The 23,455-nt window shown below is 38.5% G+C and overlaps 1 pseudogene across 1 annotated transcript; it reads left to right on the top strand.

Moving 5' to 3' along the window:
• Positions 1 to 2,805: 2,805 nt before the first annotated feature.
• On the top strand, positions 2,806 to 13,622 carry LOC308557904 (large ribosomal subunit protein mL39-like; annotated as a pseudogene). The gene is made up of 4 exons: positions 2,806 to 2,978; positions 7,079 to 7,251; positions 9,927 to 9,986; positions 13,083 to 13,622. The product of its transcript is annotated as a large ribosomal subunit protein mL39-like (transcript).
• Positions 13,623 to 23,455: the final 9,833 nt, after the last annotated feature.

Genomic DNA, 23,455 nt, shown 5'->3' on the forward strand with positions numbered 1-23,455 from the left:
CTAGGTAAATTGGTTTTAAAAATTGATATCTATTCTCAGGCAAACTATTAAGAAGGTGAGGATTAAAGGCATTTTAGAAATGTAAAAACTCAGATAGTGTACTCCCTGTAAACCCTTCCCTAAAGGAATTCATAAAACTGTACTCTGGCAAACGAAGCACGAATCTGAGAAAATAGGGAATCCATGTACCAGATTCAGGAAACTAAAGAATAGAAATTTCTGGATAACAGATCAGTAGTACTATAGAAAGCAAATAAGTCAAATTAAAAGGAGTAAGTTTTGAGAAAAACTTGTTCAAGAAGAAAATGAACACCCTGAGTGTTATAGTAAGAAAGCTGAATGGTGTTGGCTATGAAATAAATGCATATTGAAAGATAAAACCTTGTAAAAATACACTACACCCTCACACTTATACTGGTCTTTAATATTTTTTTGTTATTTGACCTTTTCTCCTCTTGTATATTTGAAGAATTTATTTAAAAAATAGAGGTTTGGTCACATCAAGAAGCCTAGATGAGTTGGAAAGTGGAGTTTTATTTTTATTTTCTTCTGCAAGGCAGGAGTGGATTTGAATCCAGGCTCTGATTTTTAGTGAATATTGAATCTGATATGGTCCTCACTGAGCTTTCTTTTTATGATCTCAAAGCTGGGCAATAAATTCCAATTCATATACATAGGTCAAAGAATTACCTTAAATGAGGTATCATAGAAAAGCCCTTATCATAATGTTCAAATTTATTATATGCTTTTTGCCTTCCTGTCCTACCCTTGGAAGCATAAATGTGAGTCTTTTTATAATTCACTATCCTCAATAAGATCGTGGGTTCTCATGGTTTATAAGATCATAACACCTCAGTTCAGGGTTAAGATTCTCTGTAGAGTCTCTAGAAGTAGCTCATTTCCTAGGTGTCTACTTACAGCCAAAGTCTAAATTTTAAAAGCCTGCATTGATGAGAAGATTCCTCACATTTTCAAGTAAGAATTATTATTATTATTATTGCCCTAAGTCTGTCTGTCTGTTTGTCTGTCTCTCTCTGTCTCTCTGTGTCTCAAATCAATAAACATAACCTTGGGTGAGGGTAACAAAAAAAAGAATTTTTTTTTTCTTTTCATTTTGGCAGTTAACTGAATGCTTGCTTAGGAAACAGGAAGGAAAATCTTAAATTCCTTCACAGCTTGTTCCTTTTTACACCTACTCCTACTACTTATTGCCCAGGGAGTTTGAAAGAACATCCCAGGACGCCTGACAGCATAGTTGCAAAATCTGTAGCAGTTGAAATGGTCCAACCATTATTATAAACTTTTGGCTTTCAGTTGAGACTTTTGGAAGTTTCAACATTATTTGCAGTTTCTGGAAATATTTTTTTCAGAACAAAAGGAAGGAATCTGAATTTCCACTAACAACAGCCTACTCTTATTTAGCTAGCTGTAGCCTCCAATTACCTGACCCCCTAAGAAATAAACATTCTTTTGGAGCGTTTTCCGTCTTAAGAGCCCAATATAGATTTTTGCAAGATGGTTCCTCCATAGTAGGTATATCTAACATGGTGTTTCAAGACATAACCATATCAGAAAAATTTTGGGTTCATATTTATATCAGATTTTATGAGTATATGTACTTCATGTAGATATTTCTCTACAGACAAATCCAGGGCATTTTTTTTCTCTAGTGTCAGCACTTCCAACTAGCACGGATCTGTGAGACCTTAGGAATACATGGTGAGGGCGGCATCAATGCTCCTGCTATTCTGTGGGGGTAAAGCCCTGGGATCCTTCCATGTCACACCCACAGGGGACAGAGATCCGCTGCAGCAGGGGATGGGTGTCCTCTCCTGCTTCCCCCTGTCAATTCCCAGCAAGAGGGCCCTCTGAAATGAGATAATCTTTTCAAATTACTTTCTAATATTTAAGAGCCTGAATAATGCTTTGCTGCTGTGACTTTCCCCCCTCTTATCCACAAGCATGCACACACAAATACAGGGTTTCCTCTCAGAGTCTTGATTGAAACCTGAAAAAAAGCATGGGTGAATTTCCAGTTTATGGTCTGCATGTCTGGAAATCGGAAATTGCCACTCTGTTTTTTTCCAGTTCTGCATGTAAGGAGGCTGGAAATTGTCACTTCCTCCTAACAACAAGTAAAAAGCTGAACGGACTAAGAAATCAATCACTCTTCTTGCATCTGTAAATGAGGGAAGTACACAGGCAAGCAATCACCCTAAGACCGGAGAAACAGGCCTATACAGGGAGTCTTGGTTTACAGGAGCAGAAACTCACAAGTGGAAACTGCTGATAGAACCTGCTGGTGTAGGAAAACCTGAACTGTAATTGAAAGGTTTCTGGAGGCTCAGTGTGGACAAACCTAAGAGCTAAAACTCCAGGGGGACTCTGTCATGGGAGCAGGGTGTGTGTGTACAAATATTGTGAGATTTACCTCCAGGAGCTTGACCAGATTCCCACAGGAAATATCTGAGAAACATTCCCTCAGTATTTCCACAGGGCAATGAGAAATGGAACTATTTTGTAATACCCCAGAGCACTCCGTCTTAACCAGAACCTAACCTGTTGGGATTTTAGCAGGGCCTAAGTGACAGGAGGAAAGAAATGCCCACCTCCAGCTCATCTAGCCATTCTCTCCCACCTAAGGGGAGAGAAAAATACTGAGAAACACTTGTGAAGTTCACAGTCCCAAGTCACAGGCTCACTCAAACACTGAGATCTAATCATAGGACTACAAATGATTTCTCCTCCTATCACCACCACAAAACTAAAGGCTTATTTACAAGAGTTCATTGCGCTCAGTACGCCATGTCCAGCTCTCAAGAGAAATTACAAGGTATTCCAAAAGCAGAAAACCACAATTTGAAGGGACAGCAAGCAAAAGTACCAGAGATAGCAGGGATATTGAAATCATCAGACCAAAAATTTGAAACAACCATCCTTAATAAGCTAAGAGTTCTAATGGATAAAGTAGTTATCATGTAAAAACAGATAGACAATGTAAGCGGAGATAAAAATCCTACAAAAAAACAAACAGTAACAAAAAAGCCAGAGAGCAAAACCACTGTAACAGGAATGAAAACATTCCTTGATGTGCTTATTAGTGGACCTGATACTGCTGAGGAAAGAATCTCTGACCTAAAGGATATATCAATAGAATCCCTGAAAACTAAAAAGGAAAGATAATAAAGACTGAGAAAGACAGAATGAAATATCCAACGACTATGAAAAACTAAGAGGTGTAATATACATATACTGAGAATATTAGAAGGAAAAAAAGAGAGAAAGGAACAGAAGAAATATTTGAAGCAATGAGAATTTCCTCAAATTAATGTCAAACTCCAAACCATAGAATTAGAAAGCTCAGAAAACACCAAGCAGGATAAATGCCAAAATAAACCCCACTAGTAACCTCAGGGGATCATCGTTGCTTTCTCTATTAGAAAACACCTAGCTTAGCCCTTCATATATTAAATAAAAACTAAAGAAATCAAATCAATCTTTATTTTTCTCTACTATGTTGGAAATTAAGATTTGTCTTGTAAAATATTACTAATATGTTAATTATTTTCATATTATTTCTCTTTGCATTTCTTCTGAAACACACTTTATCTTCTCATCTCTGTGATTCCTATGGCCCTGCCCCTCAGGTGATGGTTATATATGCAGAAAAGAAAAAGACCAAAGTGCATCAATACTTTCAAATTATTACCAGCATTGCTATGCTTTTTTTTTTTTTTTTTAATGTTTTTATTGATTCCAAAGAGAAGGGAGAGGGAGAGAGATAGAAACATCAATGATGAGAGAGAGTCATTGATCGGCTGCCTCCTGCACGCCCCATACTGGGGATCGAGCCCACAACCCGGGCATGTGCCCTGACCAGGAATCATCAAACCGTGACCTCCTGGTTCATAGGTCAACACTCAACCACTGAGCCACACCAATGGGCTGCATTGTCATTCTTATCTAACTTCTCTTCTGAAGTCAGATGCATATGTCAACTGCGCATCTAAAACTTCTACTAGGAAGTCCAATAATCAATGCAGACTTTATGCAAAACTGGGATTCCTTATGTTCTCCTTTAACCCTAAAACTCAGCTGTAAAACTCATTTATTGTTATCATTTCTTACTCAGAGACCTAGTCCAGAAACTGTAGTCACTCTTCACTTCATTGTTTCCTTTCTCTTAACCTCTATTCCAAGTAAGATATGTCTCAAGTGCACCAACTATAGAATAATCTTCCCAAAGTCTTTAGGAAAAATGATTGACCTCTTAAACTTCCTTTTCTATACTAAAAATATACTATTATGTAGGTCACAGGTTGTTGGGAGAATTAAGTGAGACAATGGATGGATATAAATTTCTTGCCAGTGGGAGCAATTACTCTTGTTTCTCCCTCATAAACTTTCACAGGCTTCTCCTTTCCTATTGGGTCCTTCTGTATTACTTTCATGCTTTTAGCAAAATAGCCAAGATTCTTCATCATCTGCCCTCATCTTTAACACTCTGAGCATTCAGTGCTCAAGCCTCTTTTAATTTTCCTCACTCAGCATCATACCTTGCTTTTCACAATTAGATGTGCTCTCCACAGTTTGTCTCACTGCTTAAAATGCACTGTGATCACTTTGCAGCTTTGCCATGTACTCTTCTCATAACCTTGGGAAAATGCCATAACCTCTCATGGCCCCAGTTTCCTAAGTTCAAGGATAGAGGTGAAAATAAAACTGAACTCCTGAAAGCTTTCTGATGACTAACAAAATAACACCTATTTATATTACAAATTGTTTGGCCTATTGTAAGGGTCCAGTATATACTAGCCACTAACTAAAGATTGTATTATTATTATTATTTTTTTAATATATCTTTATTGACTTCAGAGAGAGGAAAGGAGAAGGAGAGAGAGAGAGAAACATCAATGATGAGAGTCATTGATCGAGCCCGCAACCCGGGCATGTGCCCTGACTGGGAATTGAACCCTGATCGCCTGGATCCTAGGTCAAAGCTCAACCACTGAGCCACGCCCAGCTGGGCAAAGATTGTATTATTAATTACTATTTATTATTATCATTCTCAGCAGCAGCATCAGTGGCAAGAACTTTTCAGAGAGCTCTTACTTAAGCTTCAAGGGATAGTTAAAATATCATCTCATCCGCAAAGACTGCTCCATGGCCATCTGCTCATTCACGCTGCTGTGGGGTCTTGTGCAATCTTGTGTTCATTTCCTCCTACTTTCTCAGCATCTTGAAGGCAGAGACCATGACAGTCATCTTTACATTTTCAGTATCTCGTCAATGACTATTTATAGTAGGTGTTCAATAAACAGTTGCTGAAGGAAGGAGAGCATAAAATAATAAAACTTACTGTGTTCTTAGTGTGTGACAAATTGTTCTAAGATCTCCTATGTATTAAGGTGCTCACTTCTCCAATAGCCCTGTAATTAAACACTGCTGTTATCATTCCCATTGCACAGCTGAGAAACTGAGAGGTAAAGAACTTAGGGAACTCGATCATAGCCAAGAACCAAGGTTATGTGGCTGCACAATCTGTGTCTAGCCTTAATGTTATATAACTTTCCCTAGGCAAGAAGGAAAGGCAAAGGATGAAATTGGGTGCTATTTAAGGTCCTTCCTATTTAACATTCTGTGATCCCAGGATTTCTCTTAGTGTCTTTGAATCTAATATATGCAGAAATAATATATAAAGAAATTATGTCTTTAAAAGTTCTATAAAAGATTCTAACTATTCATATTTATTCACTAGGCATATCTAGTTTGATAAAATGACTTTCATATTAATTAATCATAGCATGCCTACTCATACTCTCACCTACTTATAATTTTATTCAGGTTCTTTTTCCTGCTATAAGTGGTTATGTCTTAAATGGAATCTATTAGGAGTCACCTTAAATCTGGAATTTTATAATTTTCAAAGTTTAAGCTCTAACTGCCTTCATCTCACACAAAAGTTTTACTTCATGTCTGACTATGCTAGATTTATACATTTAAAAACACACTGTACTCACGTACGTGCTCCTGGAAAGAAAGTATTGTATAGCAAGGGGCAGGCATTTCTCTTAGGGTTTTAACCAGCTTCCTGTCTCCCTGAAAAGAGGGGACCTAGGAACACTTAATGTTTGTTAATACAACTATTGTAGAAGTAATGAGAGTTGGCAGACTGTATGATAGAGTAGATTAAGTGAGATGACATTCCATGGAAGGAAGAGATGCCAATGGATGCCAGTGGATTACCACCTTGGGCAACAGGGGCTCAGTCCTGCAGGGAACCTCAGAATTGTTCCGTTGAAGCTGGGGCCTTTACTGTAATTCCTGTCCATTGTTGTTGAGGGTTGTACCCCAAAGGCATTACAGTAATTATCCCACACTTCCAAGCTGCCCTCCTTGTGTGCATAGTGAGTGAGCTTCCCAAAACTTCCACAAAAGCTATAAAGCAGAAAAACAAAGAAGCAGTCACTGGAGGCAGGATGCTGCTAGGGTGCATGGGACTCTCCACAAATGCAGCTGAAATTGTAGGTCGAGTTAGGGACCTTAACAGAACACCCACATTGTCTACTGCAGTATCCTTTTTCAGGCTCAGAAATGTTACTTCCCACATTAAGTTCAACTTTTTCGTAACTCTTCAAAGTTGAGGTTGGCCACACCTTCTTAAAATAAACATGAATGTAAATAGGTTTGGTATAGCAAGCCACCAGTCCTGCTACAGTAGTGGGCCCTAGGCTGTAAATGATATTCCTCTCCCTTCTCTACCACCCATTCTAGACCTCACACTTGGCTGGCTCTCTAGCTGGAATATAAGCTGTTTTCCTGAAAGTGAAACATAGACCTTTGTCCCTTAGGTGTGTGAGTCTTTAATTGCCTTGGCCCTCATCAGGCAAATGTTGCTGCAAATGACTTTTTCTCTTATTACTGAGCATAGAAACATCAGAAGGTACCCCAGTGATCCCCTGCAGTGGCCAACACACTTCTCCAAGTGTCCATTACATGCCAGAGACCATAGAAACTCAAGACAATCATGGTCAATAATTCTGTTAACTTACTAATTCCTTTACTTGCTTATCCACAGGCATGAGCAGACTAAAAAGACTAGGCAAAAGCTGAAGTTTAGGTTTGGAGAAGCCCTTAGTATGTCCCCTAGAAGAAATATTTTCCAGCTGAGGTTCAAGGCCTTGAATCCTACAGAGTCTAAAGTTGCAAGAGTGAGCAGCACAAGCTCCCCAATGTGTCATTGGAGGGATAGTGAGAGTGGTCAATCTTTCAACATTTGATTCCCCAAACCTTATTCTAGTACTGGGCACAAAGAATAATATAACAGCTGTTGATTAAAATGAATACTGCATTATAGGAGGTAATATCCCAACCACATAAAGTATCTTTCCCACGCTGACACCTTGGCTGAGCCTTAAAGAGGCCATTTTTGCATGTTCTGATTATCTATGATCTTGTGCTTGTACACGCCCACCTTGGAGGTAGCATTACTTCTGATTTACTACCATGAATGGGTATGGGTTTGTTCTTGATATTTCACCTTCATATATCTTATTCTGCAGATCAGAATTCTAATGTGATGGTTCTATCAGATTCTTGATATTTATGATCTGATTAAAACTAAGGGTCTTGGGAAATGACCCGAGTGAGTCCATGGAATGATTAGATCCATTTCAAGGTAGCTTGAGGTCAGAAATCTGTTTCCCACCTTGTAATAATACACCAGGGATAAGGGTTAATTTCATTTTATTATCAAGTAAGACTCAGTTTCAACATATCTTGAGAGATCTTGGATATTCCTATTTCTCAATATGCAGTTATTCTGGTTCAGAGTCCTTCCAAAGAGAGATTGGTGTAACATTTACAATATATGCTTTGGTGGCTTGATATCTTTACTCAAGAGAACTAGCTCCCTTTTAGTCACTAGGCCCTATGTCTGAAGCTAACCCAGATCTGGAAACTGTGGGAGGGATAGTAATTTTCATTGCAGAGGCTGATGGAAGCCTTAGCCTACTAGCTCTTTCATTTTTTCTGGTTATACATATCAAGCAACATTCTTGTTGACTACTCATTTGTTTTACTTCTAGACATCCCATAGTCTCCCAGTCATTATCACTGAACCCTGTAGGTGAAGGGCCTCTTTTGTGCCACACTAGTATTGCTGCACTTTATAGTAATTGTGTTTACTTTGCTTCTGATGGATAGGTGCCACCACCTGCTTTTTGCTATTCTGGAACTATGTCATCTTCACTAACACTAGGAGCCTCTCTCATGCCATCATCTCCTCCTGTTAATTCTTTCCTACTGAAGAAAGTCACACCGAGCTTCTCAAAAATGCTAATTTTTTCTGGCCAACATGTCTTCTTGGTGCACCAAGTATTGTCATCCCAGATCTCAGGCTTCTACTTATTCTGTATTTTTGCCATAATTTTAGCACAGAAGACCCACTAAAGCTGAACATTCCATCCCCTTTGCCATTTTGCTACCTTTCCTTTTAAATTCTGGGCTTGAATTTCAGCAAAGTTTACCCACAGCTGTAGAAAATAAAGGTCTTTGAAAAATTCCCATGGAGGCCTCTGACTTTCCCAGTATTCCCTGTTTGCTAGCGGGCTGACTTCAGGCTGTCATTCTCTTTCTCTAAGCTTTCCAATGCTAACAAAATAGGTAATTTCACAATCTCTAGGATCACCATCATTCCCACCGAGTTCAAATATTAGAGCTACTCCATAAGTTATTGTTTTCCCTCTTGCCAGCTCTTTATTCCATTCTAAAACAGGTGAGACTATAAGTGGTTGTGATGTCAGAAATGGAGCTTCAGACAAGGGCATATGAAAAGGTCATTTATTTGGAAGGTTATCCCTGGAAATAGATATGAAGAGAAGGGTAAAGTGACAAAAGGAAAGGGGGAAAATGCTTATTCCTACTGAGAAAAGGTACAAAAAATAATTGACAGGACTTCATGGTTGGTATAAATGGAATGAAGGACATGATGGCAATGCATGATAAATGGAAGAATTTGAGGAATAGTAAAATGCTCCTTACAGTACCTCTGGTTGAAGAAGAACAAAACAATGGCCCCAAATCACAGAACTGGAATGCTTGAATAGAGGCACCAGATTAGCCAAAAATATATAACACCATTAAAAAAAATTTATTGATTTTTAGAGAGAGAAGAAGGAAGAGGGAGAGATAAACATTGATGTGAGGGCAAGACACCGATCAGCTGTCTCCTACACGCCCCCTACGAGGGATCAAGCCTGCAACCCGGACATGTGCCCTGACAGAGAATCAACCATCAACCTTTCGATGCTCAGGAGGACACCCAACTAACTGAGCCACATCGGCCAGGTCAAAACACCATTTTTGGAATTGATTGATGTTGAGAGAGAGAGATATCAATTTGTTTTTCCACTTATTCATGCTTTCATTGGTTGATTCTTGTATGTGCTCTGACCAGGGATAGAGCCTGCAACCTTGGCCTACCGGGATGACACTCTAACCAAGTGAGCTGACATACTCAGAGAGAGCAGGCTGACACTTGTGTGTGTGTGTGTGTGTGTGTGTGTGTGTGTGTGTGGTGGGAGGGGGTTATGGGCTGGTGGAGGAATTGGAAAAAGAGGAAAAACTCACGGACACGGACAAACAGTGTGGTGATTGCCAGTGGGGAGGGGAGAAGGGGACGTGGAGGAGCATATAGGGGCATAAATGGTGATGGATGGGACTTGACTTGGGGTGGGGAACACAGTACAGTGCACAGATGATGTGCTATAGAACTGTGCACCTGAAACCTGTAGAATTTTGTTAACTAGTGTCACTGCTATCAATTCAATAAAACATAAAAGAACTAAAAGAAACAAATATTTTTAAAAACACACATGCCAATTTTTGCATTCTCACTTCAGTATTCTTTTCCCTTGCTGTTGCAGGTTGTCAAGATGGACATCACCTGTCACAGTGCATGTTCCATCAGCTGGACATAACCACTAGTAAATCTCAAAATAACCCACCTATTCAAGTTTCATAACAATTAAGATCTATTTGCAGGAACAAAATGTCATCTTAGAATGCGCCTTTTCAACAAAAATATCAGCAGAGATTATAGTAAAGTATGGGCCCAAATTGTTAAAAACATGACTTAAGAACAGTTTTAAACCAATTAGAGTACAAGCTGTAATTAAGTCAGTCTTACCACTAAAGAAAGATTATTTTTTTTACACATACTCAAATGTTGTCTCCTCTACTTCATGAACCAGAAACATTATGAAAAAATAATGGAATAGATAGAGTATGACGCATAGGATGGGCATTTGTTTGAACACCACTGCAAAGGAGATTATTTAAAAAACAAAAAAGAAACTCAATAAAACCCTTAGGAAATTATTCATTCAAACCCATACCTTGCTGTAGGTTTTATTGCTTCAGTTCTTCTAGTTAAAAGTAGTTTTTATTTTTAGATTAATTTAATAGACATAAACACAACAAAGTTGGAGATCATACAACTGTCTCTATTGTTTTTGGTTTGGCTTCACACACAAAAATGCATTGTGTCAAACACTTTTTATCCCTAATTTTTAAAGCCTTGTGCGTTTTTAAAGGAATTGTAATCCACTTGTGTCTTATGCATTTACACTTAACTCCTGAAATTTCTCTTGTGTAAGAGTGGCTTAGAGACCAAAAGACTTGGGAAATTGCCTTCAATTTGCCTTTCAAGCCCTTTTTATTAGGAAATAAATAGCATATTTATTGGTATAGTTAATATTACATTACCCAGGTGTTTAGTTGTTCAAGTATATAAATAATACTATCTAGAACATCTATGTTTGTTCTTATATCTTGCTTCCCCTGGCCTATTAATATAATGGTCATCTTCAATCTTCATCATTATCATCAATTGTAGTATGTTACTATTATGTTATTATTTATATTATGAATGTTATAAATTTTATAGTGACATTACTGGCATTATAAAAATGCCTATATTTTTATAACATCTTTATTTACAAAATAAGTTGACCTCACTCATCTTTACTTAGGTGCTTGTGTGGTCAAAGACTTTCAGGCTTTGTAGCACATTCAACTACTTCCTTTTCTGATACACTGTCAGGCAGAGAGACTTTTCCAATTGCTTTACATCCTTCAAAGAGCTCTTTTTCAGTTCATCTGCCCTATTTTTACTTTCATGACTTTGAGTGTGCTATTAACCTTCCTTAGTTATTTTAGCCTTCTCTGTTCAAATCTTTGTACAGTTGTCTCTGTCTTTATAATATGAAGGAAAACTCATATCTCCCTAAAATATTTAATCGTTAGATTCAAAAGTTTTGTCCTACTGACTCCATTTATTGCCTCCTTATACCTCTGAACACTACATCATTTTAATTTGTTTATTTTCTGAATCACAACCTGTTACAGATCTTTAGGTATTCTTAAATAATCTTGTGGATGTGTGCTGAGACCCTAGAGAGCCCCAACCATCTTTTAAAGCCCTGTCTATGTATTTTTTTCCTTTCATGTTTTCTCATTGTGCTTAGTTCTGATGGCTACAACTTATGGTCTCACTAAATATGGCTGGTTGGTTGTAAGTTTTTGCTTTATTATGTGGCATGGACTACTTGTTTTCTACATAAAAATAAGGTAAATACCAGATAAAAGTGGATTTTGACTCAGTCTCTTTTAAAAAGTAGTTTGCATCTTTGTAATTTGTTGCACTGTGAGGTTGGGCCTTTCACGTATTTTTTTACTTAATTAGAATCTTGAAAACAGTGCACTCAAGAAGAACAAGTGGTGAAAAATACCTTAACCAAAACTGCCAGTTATAAAATACTGTTCATCTACAAAACAGGCAATGCCAGTCCGTGGCTAGTGGGAGGACATTGCTGAGGTTTTGTGCTAGAAGCTGATGATGAGGAAAGGAAAGACAACCTATCCTCTCAGACATTGTCTATTTTTGGAGTCTCAAATTCAGGCAGTTCAACACTGAAAAGTGATAGGACAAAGATAAAGGAGTAGAGGCAAGCATCTCAATCTAGTTCAGAAGAAACACTTTTGCAGAGATCTCAAAGTCAGGCAGGTTGTGCAAGTTAAGCAATATAAAAGGCAAAATGAAAAGCCTTTATTTAATAAACATTTCCACAGCACCCATGCCAGTTACTGCTCCAAGCACCTTCCAAGTATTCTTTTTCAATCCTTATAACTATACCATGAGTAAGCATTGTGATTAGTCTGAGTTTAGAAGGAATACACAAAACAAGATAGGAGAATTGCCCAAGGTCAACAGCTGACACAGGCAGAACTTAAATCCAGGCAGTGGGCCTCCAGAGCTCCTGTTCATACTCCTACAGGATGCTTCTAATAAGAAATTTACAGACTCATGAAAGAGCAACAAGGTCAGAGTAGACAAGGGGTTTGGCATTGCCTAAGGGCAAGTTAAAGCTAAAGAAGTAAATGAGACTGACGTTACATTTTGCATTAAAAAACCAAGATATTATCTTAAATGAGTTATTGTAATCACTGGAATGACAGTGTTTCATTTATATATTAGAAAGAATATTTTCCAGCATCATGGAGTATGGGATAGAAGATGGTTGGAATGGATATAGAAAGAACTGGAAGGAGGTACTTGCAATAACACTAGTGGGAAAAATGATGGTAATATGGTTGGAGGGGAGCTGAAGCTCATGAGAGTTATTCTGATGGTGGGCATTTGAAGGCTTGGTAAGCTGTTGGTGTTGGGCAACTGAGAGAAAGTCATGTCTGGAGTGAATCATCTGAGTTTCTGATTAAGGCAATAGGGTAAATGGTGGTGACTATTGAGACAGGGAAAGTTTGGGGAGTTGGGTGGAGGGAGAGAGCATGGAGGCCCTGTGAGCACTAGTTTCTATGGCCCTGATGGAGGCATCTATCAGGGTGTGGGGACTGAGGCTCTGGAAGGCCACCTCTGGTGGAGGGGCTTCCTGAGATTTATAGCAACATTACCAGCTTCTCCACTGCTATTGACCAAACTGATAGAAATACAGAATGATCTCTTTAATAAAGAGAAAAACAGGCAGCTAGCACTAACTCCGTGATAATGGGCTGAGTGACAGAGGAGGCATTCAAACATGAATATGTGGTCAGTGGTCAGCGCTCCGAAAGTTCCTGTAATCACTGGAGCCTTCTGCTATGACGTAGTTTCCAGTAAGGACTTGATGAGCGGATACGAACAAAAGAGAACCTCCATTCTTTCACAAAAGGTGCTCCTGCTTTAAAAGATTTTCCATTTGAAACTCTGGAAGTTGATGCAAAAGTGGCATCAGGAGTATTTCAACACAAGTATAAAATAGATTTCATAAAGGAGAAGTAACCTCACAATCCCGAGAGAATAGTCAAGCTACACAGATTTGGTGACTTCAGGGATGTGAGTGAGGGCATGTTTGTTCTAGGAACAAGTGTTTCCAGTGTGAAGAGTCAGCTGTTTACAGTGTTCGAGCCAGCCAGCCAAGTCTTATTGGAAGATCTAAAGGTTTACTGTACCTGTTCACTTAGGAGCATATTTTACACTATGGGATAAGCCATTGGAAAGGTCTCAGAAAATGGTAACTGAAGGTCAAACTAAACCCACAGAGGAAAGTGCATCTACTTATTAACTTCCTAAAATTTAAACGTGTATAGTAAATTAAAATAAAAGTTTTCTGTGTAAAAAATAAAAGAGATAGGGAAGAAAAAAAGAAAATCAAACATTAGCGAATGTTCATGACAATGTGAAGAGAAAAAACATGTAGATTTCAAAACTGTATATTTTGAACTATTCTGTAAAAAACATGTGTAAATATGCATGCAAAAGCTCTGGTAAAAAAGAAAGAAAAAGGAACAGCCATTCATTGTGAATGGTAAAATTTTTCAGTAGAACTTTTTAAATTTTCTCTTGTATCTTCTAAATTTTCCACAATGAACATAAATTAGTTATGTTAACTAAAAGTAAATGTTACTAGAAATATATTAATATTGGATATCTTACTTAATGTTAGATAGTATAAACTTCCTTGAAAGCAAAATAAAGTACTTACCAAAAATAGATGTTTCCTTAATTTTGGATCAGGAATTCCCCTCTTAGGATGCAATTTTCAAGTAATACAAAATTCTCACACGTTTGTTTATAAATATATTTATTGTCATGCTATTTACAATACTAAAAACCTGGCATCCACAACAGGAGTTGTTGAAATGAATTATAGTACAAATGTGTGGATGCATATTACACACTCGTTTGAGCAGTTACTTACAAAAATATTTTATCACCAGGGAAAATACTTCTGATATATGAAAATGGCAGGGCCTGAGTTCTTTGTTGCTGTTCACATAGAATATCTCTGAGTGGAAGGTGATACTGATTTTCTTCTTTGACTTATTTTTCCAAATCTGCACAATGTGCCTACACAATTACTTATAAATTATGAAAATATGAGTATTTGGTTAGTTGTCTGCACAGTATTACTGCTCTTTAGTAATTTCAAATGAGCTTACATTCGGATCGTAAGTACACAGCCAACAAGGAGTGGACGAATCACCTGGATTATGGGACTGGCTATGTCAGAAGAGGCAGTTGGTCAAAATCATCATTGTATGTGAGAACAGGTATGGAGGGCCAATAATTCCATTGAAAAGCATGTTTTTCAGGAATCCTTGAGTATGATATAGGAGATCATAGTAACACTGAAATTTGGGATTTCAAGTACTGAGAAGATAGAAGGATATTTGTTGGGACATTATCATCTTTTGGGGATTTCTGAAAAATAATGTTCAGGGCCCACACATAGATGGCCAGCTTTTATTTGTGTTTTAGGCAGGTGCTGCTGGTGCAGCTTACCTGCTTGGATAAACTGACCAACATTCAGAAGTGGCAGTGAATCCTGAGGTGGCCATGTTTCTCCTTTGCCCCATGAAAAGTTACAGAATCTGTAGAAAATCAATTATTTTTATTTAATTTTTAATCTGTTTTTGAACAAAACATAAATATGTTAGATAAATTTGACAGAGCTAAGAAGCTTAGTGTGTTAAAATAATAAAAATGATGTTATCTGCTTGTAAATGTCTTAACTGTATTTAATCTGAGCACTTTTATGTTAATCCTATAAAATTAGCAAAGTTAATATTGACTGAATGACTACTACTGTACAAGTACTTTAAATAAGTTGTCTCACTTAATCCTCAGAAGAGACAATACTTAGAGATAGCTCAAAAATTGAGCTGGGAATAAATTGATTTTGTTACGCAGTTGCCCAGTTAGTAAGAACTCATTAGAGAAATAGGCAGCATTTTCTGCATTTGATAGATGAAGATATTTAGGCTGAGAGAGTATAAGTAAATATCCTGGTCCAAAGTCATGTAACTGGAGTATAAGTGTTGGAATCAAGAATCAAATAGGGGTTAGTTTGAGCTTCTAGGCCCACAATTTTCTAGTATTCCTAGAAAAAAATTATAACATTTTCATCCTTTAAGGACATTCTTGAGAATTTGACATTTTAATAATTATTCTTTTCTTTATGCAAACACCTGTTAAATATTTCTTGCACTGCTTATGTTTGTTCTTTTGGTGGTCATACTTTTTACATATGTCTGCTGACAGTTTAATTTTTAAAGTAATGTTCAATATGTTCTCTATGTTCATATACTGCTAAGATTTGATTTAATCTTTTTGGATTAAAGAGAAAGAGTTCTCCAGTAGAATTAAGACATCTCCTTCCTTCCCTAAATCCCTTTCTCCTTTTTTTGTCTTCTCATATCTTCCTTCTCTCCTGTCTTTGAAAAAAAATTTAGTTCTGGGTTTTAACCTTGTAGGGTTGGGAGAAGGGAGGTTTGATTTGGGGGTGGGCGTGAATTTTCATTCTAAGTGATTCTTTCTTACCAAGGGCAGAAAAATAATGGCGAACGGTTTTTTGCTTCAATGGCTTTAAGAAAATATTTACTACAGAACCCATTGTTCTTCAGTTTCACTCGTTCTTATGATGTAAGAATTATTGTCTCTATTTTGCAAATGAGTCAGCTGGAACTCAGAGAGATTCACTGGTGCATTCAGAACCATTCGGAAGGGAGTGCACTGGATGTGGGTTTCCACCCAGATCTGCCTGGCGTCAATGTTCATGATTTTTTTCTACTCACATACTCTCTTCCTTTATTCCAAAACATAGAATTATGAAACTTCAGAAATGAAAGAGTGTTTGAAATGACCGATTCCCACTATGTCAATTTATGTTTTAGGAACCTGAGGCCCAGAGGAATTAGACCACTTACTTAAGGTCACATAACCAACTACGATAGCACAAGCACTATGACTGTGATTGCTTTCCCCCCATATTTTGGGAAATAACAAATTCTTTGGCATAATAGGTTGGATTGAAAAGATAAATTCTGAAGTAGGAATATGAATTAGTAAAGGATGCACTACCTGGAGAAATTATTTTGTTCCAATAAAACTGTAACCCCACCTCAATGTCAGGTATCAGGGTACAAGGATTGGAGGTGAACCTTCACTCCCCCGGCCACTTCAGCTGGCCACCCTTGGGCTCTTTAAAAATTCATGACCATTTGCTGTAGCTCTTCAAATAGAGGCACTTCAAAGACCCTTCTTTGGTCTCTTCTTACATGATACTCCTTTAGCATATGTCACATGGTGTTGCTTTGTTGCTCTCGTTTCAGTTTGGGTTGTGTTGTTGATGTGTTACGACAACTAGGTCACTGATTGTTGCTTTAATTATTGCTCTTAGAAGAGGCTTGTTCTTATGCCAATATCAACAGTGCTTTCATCCTTAGGGCTCTGAGCAGCCACTCCATTATATAGACATATGAACTGCAGACTCTATTTTGATACATCCTTTCTCAGCAGTCCCTTCAGGCCTCTGTTCATTACCCTTTCACTCAAAAGATTTTAGCTTTGTACACCAAAACTGGGCATCTTGTTTTACTAATTATAAACTTTTTTACATTCTCTAATTAATTGTAACTCAGAAATAAAATTAGCAACTTGTATGTCCCTAAACTAGAGGCTCTCAAGGTGTTCCATGGATCAGAAGCATTAGCATAACCTGGTCACTTGTTAGAAATGAGAATTCTTGGGCACACTGCTGAGTGATTTATGATGTGTGCTGAAGTTTAAAAACAGATCTCCTCAAATGTTCTGTACTACAACTATACATGGTGAGCCACTCATTTCCAATCATGCCTTACACTTTCATAACTTTGTTCCTTTGCCTAAATTGTTTCTTCCATCTCAATTGTCCATTCCTTCATTTCAATGTGTTCACTTATTCTTTCAAGTTTTATCAAAGGCCAGTTACTCCCAACTTTCTCCAATCAGCATTATGTGCTCCTTACTCTGAGCTTTCAAAGCATTTTGCTTGTCTAGGGGGCTTATAGAGCTAGCTTACGGTATGCCTTGTGTTAAGCTATTTGTATTCATGGCTGTCTCTCATCACAGATTTCTAGGTTTACTGAGTGCAAACACTATGCCTTTTGTAGTATACTTTGCCTGGTCTTTATTTCTAATGGAGATAGTATCTAACTTATGAAATTCTTTCCAAAATTAAAATGTATAACAATTGTGAAACAGATAATGAATAATAGGTAATAATATTATTAGTAGGAACTACATAAGTGTTTGTTCAACCAAATGAAATTTTAGGACATTTAGATATGCATATAAAGTGTTACTTGTTATTACTAATTTTAATAATGGAAAAAGAGAAAAATAAATTCTAAGGAATCTGTGGAGAAAATGTTTCTCTTATGAAAGAAAACATGAGTCTTTGTTATTATATTTATAATATCCCCTAATTTCTTTTTTTAAAATTTATCTTTATTGTTGAGAGTATTACAGGTGTCCGATTTTTTCCCCCCAATTGACCCCCTCCACTTCACTCCCACACTCTCCCCAGGCCTTCACCCCATTAGTAACTGTGTCCATGGGTTATGCATATATGCATATAACTTCTCTGGTTAATCTCTTCCCACCCTCTACCCCTCTTCCCTCTTTCCTCTGAAATATAATCGTCTGTTGCCTGTGTCAATGTCTCTGGATCGATTTAGTTTGTCAGATTCTTTTGTTCATTAGCTTCTTCTTAAAGAAGACCCTTCAACTTTTCCTGTAGTGCTGGTCTGGTGGTGATGAGCTCCTTTAGCTTTTTCTTATCTGTGAGGCTCTTTATCTGACCTTCAATTCTAAATGATAGCTTTGCTGGGTAGAGCAATCTTGGTTGTAGTTCCATGTTTTTCATGACTTTGAATATTTCTTGCCACTCCCTTCTGGCCTGCAAGGTTTCTGTTGAGAAATCAGCTGACAGTCGGATGGGTGCTCCCTTGTAGGTAACTAATTGCTTTTCTTTTGCTGCTTTTAAGATTCTCTCTTTGTCTTTAACCTTTGGCATTTTAATTATGATGTGTCTTGCTGTGGGCCTCTTTGGGTTCCTCTTGTTTGGGACCCTCTATGCTTCCTGGACTTGTAAGTCGATTTCTTTCCCCAGGTAGGGGAAGTTTTCTGTAATTATTTTTTCAAATAGGTTTTCAATTTCTTGATCTTTTTCTTCCCCTTCTGGAACCCAAATAATAAGAATGTTGGGCCTCTTGAAGTTGTCCCAGAGGCTCCTTATACTATCTTCATATTTCTGGATTCTTTTTTCTTTTTGCTCTTCTGGTTGGGTGTTTTTTGTTTGCTCATGTTCCAAATTGCTGATTTGATTCTCAGCGGCCTGTACCCTACTGTTGATTCCATGTAAATTAGTCTTCATTTCAGTTCCTGTAGCCTTCATTTCAAATTGGTCCTTCATTATGTCATCGATGGTCTCAGTTATTTCCCTAATAGTCTGCTTAAACATCCTTATAAACAAAATTCTGAACACTGTATCTGTTAGCTTGCTTGGATCTATTTCATTTAGTTCCTCTTCTAGAGATTTCTTCTGTTCTTTCCTTTGTGACATGTTTCTTTGCCTCCACATTTTGGCTGCTTCCAGGTGTTTGTTTCTATGTATCAGGTAGAGCTGATATGTCTCCTGGAATTTGTAGAGTGGCTTTGTGTAGTAGGTGTCCTGTCCAGGGTCCAGTGGCTCCAGCCTCCCCAGTCACCTGAGCTGGGTCTTCTAGGTGCTCCCCTGTGTGCGCTGTGTGCACTGTCCTGTTGCAGTTGAGCCCTGGTTGCTGTTGGCATCACTGGGAGGAATTCACCCCCCAGCCAATCGGCTGCGAGGACCAGCTGCAGCTACAGCCAAAGAGCTGCTGTGCTGGAGACACCCCTATGGAGAAGGATTTACTTCAGTGGTGTTTGGTGTTCACCAGGTGTGCCCCTTAAGTGTCACTCGTGGATGTGGTAGGGTTGTAATCCAGTGTGGTTGAGTTTGACCACCAGATGCACTGTCTCTGGGGCCTTCCGGGAGGTGCAAAGTCAGCCTGTGCCAGTGCCTTGCCCAGGACCACCCAGCATGAGCTACACAGCAAACCGTAGTTGGCTGCTACTTGTGCTGGGCTTGGAGGTACCCAGGAGAGGCCAAGGTATGAGCCAGTGCAGGCTGCCACTAGTGCCAGGCCTGGGGCCGCTTATCAAGCCATATGGGGCCCGCTGCTGCTTGTTTGAGAGATTTTAGGAAAGTCCTAAGCATGAGGCTCGAGAGGCCACTTGCACAGAAAAGCCCCTGGGAATGGCCTGGATGAGCTGCAGGTGGGGGGGCGGGGCCTCCGGGAATCACGGGGCGGGGCCAAAGGTGTGAGTCAGGTGCTGGCGATTCAAACATGGCGCCTGCCTGCCGGCTGTGTGCAGGGTGGACTCGCCACAGGAGCCATGGCCTCTGCCAGCCCTTCTGCCTGGGAGGAAGCCGCCCTCCGCCTCTCGCCCGGATCTCAGGCAGGTTAGTTCCCCCCCCCCCGAGTGTCCCGGGTCCTTTCAGGCTGCTCCCGGCGCTGGGCTCAAAGGGAGCGTCCGGGTGAGTCCGTGCCGGGCCCTTTAGAGGAGCTGCTGGGGCTCCCGCAGCCTCTGCGACCCTCAGCCACAGTCCCCGCTGGTTTCACAGCCCGGAGCTGTGGGGACGTCTCTTCCCGGCCCTGGAGCCCTGGGCTGGGGGCCTGCTGTGGGGCTGGGACCCTTCACTCCTCCGGGATTCCCTCCACTGCCGAGATTCCCTCCCGGGTTTAACCCGCGGCACTGGGTGTGGGCCCGCGGCCGCGTCTCTGAGATCCAGCCCCGACCCGCCCGCGTCTCCGCCCCTGCTCCCCTCTCGGTGCTTCTTCAGCTCCCTGGTTGTGGGGCTTCTGTGCAGCCGGATCTCAGGAGGTTCTGAGTGACGGTGGTTCTGTGTTTAGTTGTGATTTTGATGTGGTTGAGGGAGGCGGCAGGTGTAGCTGTTACCTGTGCCGCCATCTTGTTTCTCCCCCTTAATTTCTTTAAAATAGGATCACCAGACACGGTGAATTTATTTTTTTAAATATAAAACATTATATTTTTTAGAGATGTTCAAGATTGTGGAGACCATCTATATCAAGAGTTGGGGATCTCTGAAAATTGCCCTTCACTCCTCACAGATGGCTCCAAGACAAGGTGTTTCTTGTGCTGGATGACAATTTTCTTTAAACATATTTAAACACAGTTAATTACTGAAGTTATCAGGTCCCTCACTGTAGAAAAAAGATGGCTCCAAAGGCTCAAGTCAAGATGTGGGGCTAAAACACAAAAGTTTATGAGATATTAAATTGAAGCCAAATAGATACCATTATAAATACAGTTTTGAGCTCAGTGAAGGAATACTGGGTGGTGGGTTACAGTGAAAATGGGTGTATTAATTTAAAAGAAGCATGCAGGAAATTACTTACTTACTAGTGATTTCTAAGCTACTTCTGCAAGTACCATAAAATCCTACTGTTTAGAAGCCAGGTCAAAAGCATATTTTTTCAACTTAATGTATAGGGCTAATATTCTCTAAAACAGTGACAATATTGATAGAATAAAGTTGATATTCTTTAAAATGTTGCAGGATAGCATGAATGTTTATTCATTGTTCAATATATATTTAGGAACTGTTTATTAAAAATTATTAACTTGTCTAGAAAAAGTACATATCATGCCAAAGGAAGATGACAATGATGATAGCAATAATATTAATAATAATGCCATTTATTATTACTTTTTTATTTTGCAAACAGTAGGATTGATCTTTGCTTGATTTTATGTACAATTGTAAAAGGAAATTATTACTCCTTATTGTTTAGAGAGGAGGAAATGGAGGGTCAATCAGAAACTGTAAGTGATTAATCCCAAATTACACATTTGGTAAGTGATGTGTTGGTCAGGATTCAAACTCAAGGGCAAGTCTGTCAAGTTTTTGAACCACTTTGAAACTGAGGATCAATCAGAAATTGCCAAAAGCTTTGGCTTGCAGGCAGATTTAGGGATACAACAAGACCTTTTTCCTCTTTATAGACGTTTGGGGCTTTAATGAGCAATGAAAGCCAGTTTGGTGTAGAGGTTCAGCATGTAGGTCCTAAGGCCTTCCTGCTTTCCATTTGGAATCCTGCCTCCACCTCCACAACTTGCTTGCTGTTTGATCTTAGAAAAGCTAATTAGATTCTTGGTGCCAGCATCTTGTTTGTGAACTTGAATAGTATTTACCTCACACTGAATCGAATTGTAGTAGCGACACCCTCACTTTCAGTCTCTGCGTCTCTCTCTCTCTGTGTTTCTGTCTCTCTGTGTTGCCCCTGCCTTCTTTCTGGTTTCCACGCTGAGGACTCTAACCGAACTAGTCTCTGCCAGCACCAAAACCTCATGGTTAATGCCTAGCTGTGTCCCGTAAGCTTACACAATGTGATCATAAAGATTCCTGTCAATAAGCAGCCAGAATAACATAGTGACAAATATCAAACTAGGTGTTGGAGTGAAGCCTAAGCAATTATCCATCATGAAACCACCAGGAGGTATGGTTCCTGGCTTTGTCTTGTTAATCATTAGTAGTTCAGCTATACTACAAAACATACATTGCAACCACTGTCCAGGAGGGAGAATAAATGCACAGACTGCTGGGTCATCTTTTCTGCTCTGACACAATCTTCCCATAAATAAATTACCCTATAATAAATTCTGCTTTGTTTTCCCTCTTAAGACACCTTTATGGTTTGGTGCTCACTGTATCTCTGCTCCACCTTAAGACAACATGTGCCTTATATCTACGTGCATAGATATTAATATGTATATATATTTGTATATATTTACATGTGTCATATATATTATCTATCTATCTATTATCTATCATCTATCTGTCTATCCGTCTATCTATCCATTCATCCATGTGTCTTAGAATAATTCTTGGCACATGGTAAGTACTGTGTACATGCTAGACATATCATCATCATCGTCGTCGTCATCATAGCTGAGTTTTCCTGCATCTGTTGCTTATACTAATGAAGTCCTTGTGTATTTTAGCTCAACATTATATAAACTACAATAGTGGGACAGAAATAAACTTTTTTTAGACTTATAGGGGGAGACAATCAATTAATACTTCTAAATATTTTAGTACTGGGTAATGTTTTCTTTTTTTCTCCCAAGGCCCTCTGAAACTTTAAATTTCCAAGGGAATGAAGTCATTAACAGCCTATGGCCTAATGCAAAGTAGTCACTGAAAAATAACTATATATATTTACCTTTGTGACCCACCAAAAACCTTCTTCCTCTATTTCTAACCTAAAGGCAGCTGCTTCCAAACCCCCACCCCCATCCATGCCATCCTGATATGAACTAGTCCAAAGGCAAAAGCAAGCTCCCTTTTAAATAATATTGGCCATGCATTACTAAGACTGTTTTTCTTTTCCAAATAGCATGTGTAAATTAAAGAAACTTGAAGGCATAATAAAAAAATAATAATGATATGATGGATCATACCAAATGCTCTTTTTGGTTTGATAGCAAATATAATTATTTGCCTAGTTTATTAAATAAAATGCTGCTACATAACTTTTGGTATATTTCTTATATGTAAGTTTTATTTTATTCTTCCTAGCATCAGAAAATAATATATATTAGAGGTTTGAGAATATAGATTCTGTGCTCAGTTATCACATTTATTTATTTCATGTGTCTTATTTTAAAACAAAACATTATAATGTTTTATGTTAAATGTGCTAATTGAAGAAAGGATCATTAACTTATTTTTAGTCAAAACTCATTAACAGGAAAGTAAGTAGGTGTATTCAATACTAACCAATGGATTAATACTAAAATCAGTTTACAAAAAATTTTTTTTCTAGAAAATTTTTAATTAAGTTGCTTTCATTTTCAAAGCTCTAATGTGCTAATTTGGGGTATATTGACTGTGAGCTTTTAAAAAAGCCAAAAATGTTGACACCATTCCACCATAACTAGATAGTTGATTATAGTAACAGTAACGCATTACACCCACTGAAGCCCACTATACTTAAACTTTGCCATTCCTCAGTTTCTTAATAGAAA

Source organism: Miniopterus schreibersii (genome assembly GCF_964146895.1).
Source record: "Miniopterus schreibersii genome assembly, chromosome: 5".
NCBI classification, from domain to species: domain Eukaryota; kingdom Metazoa; phylum Chordata; class Mammalia; order Chiroptera; family Miniopteridae; genus Miniopterus; species Miniopterus schreibersii.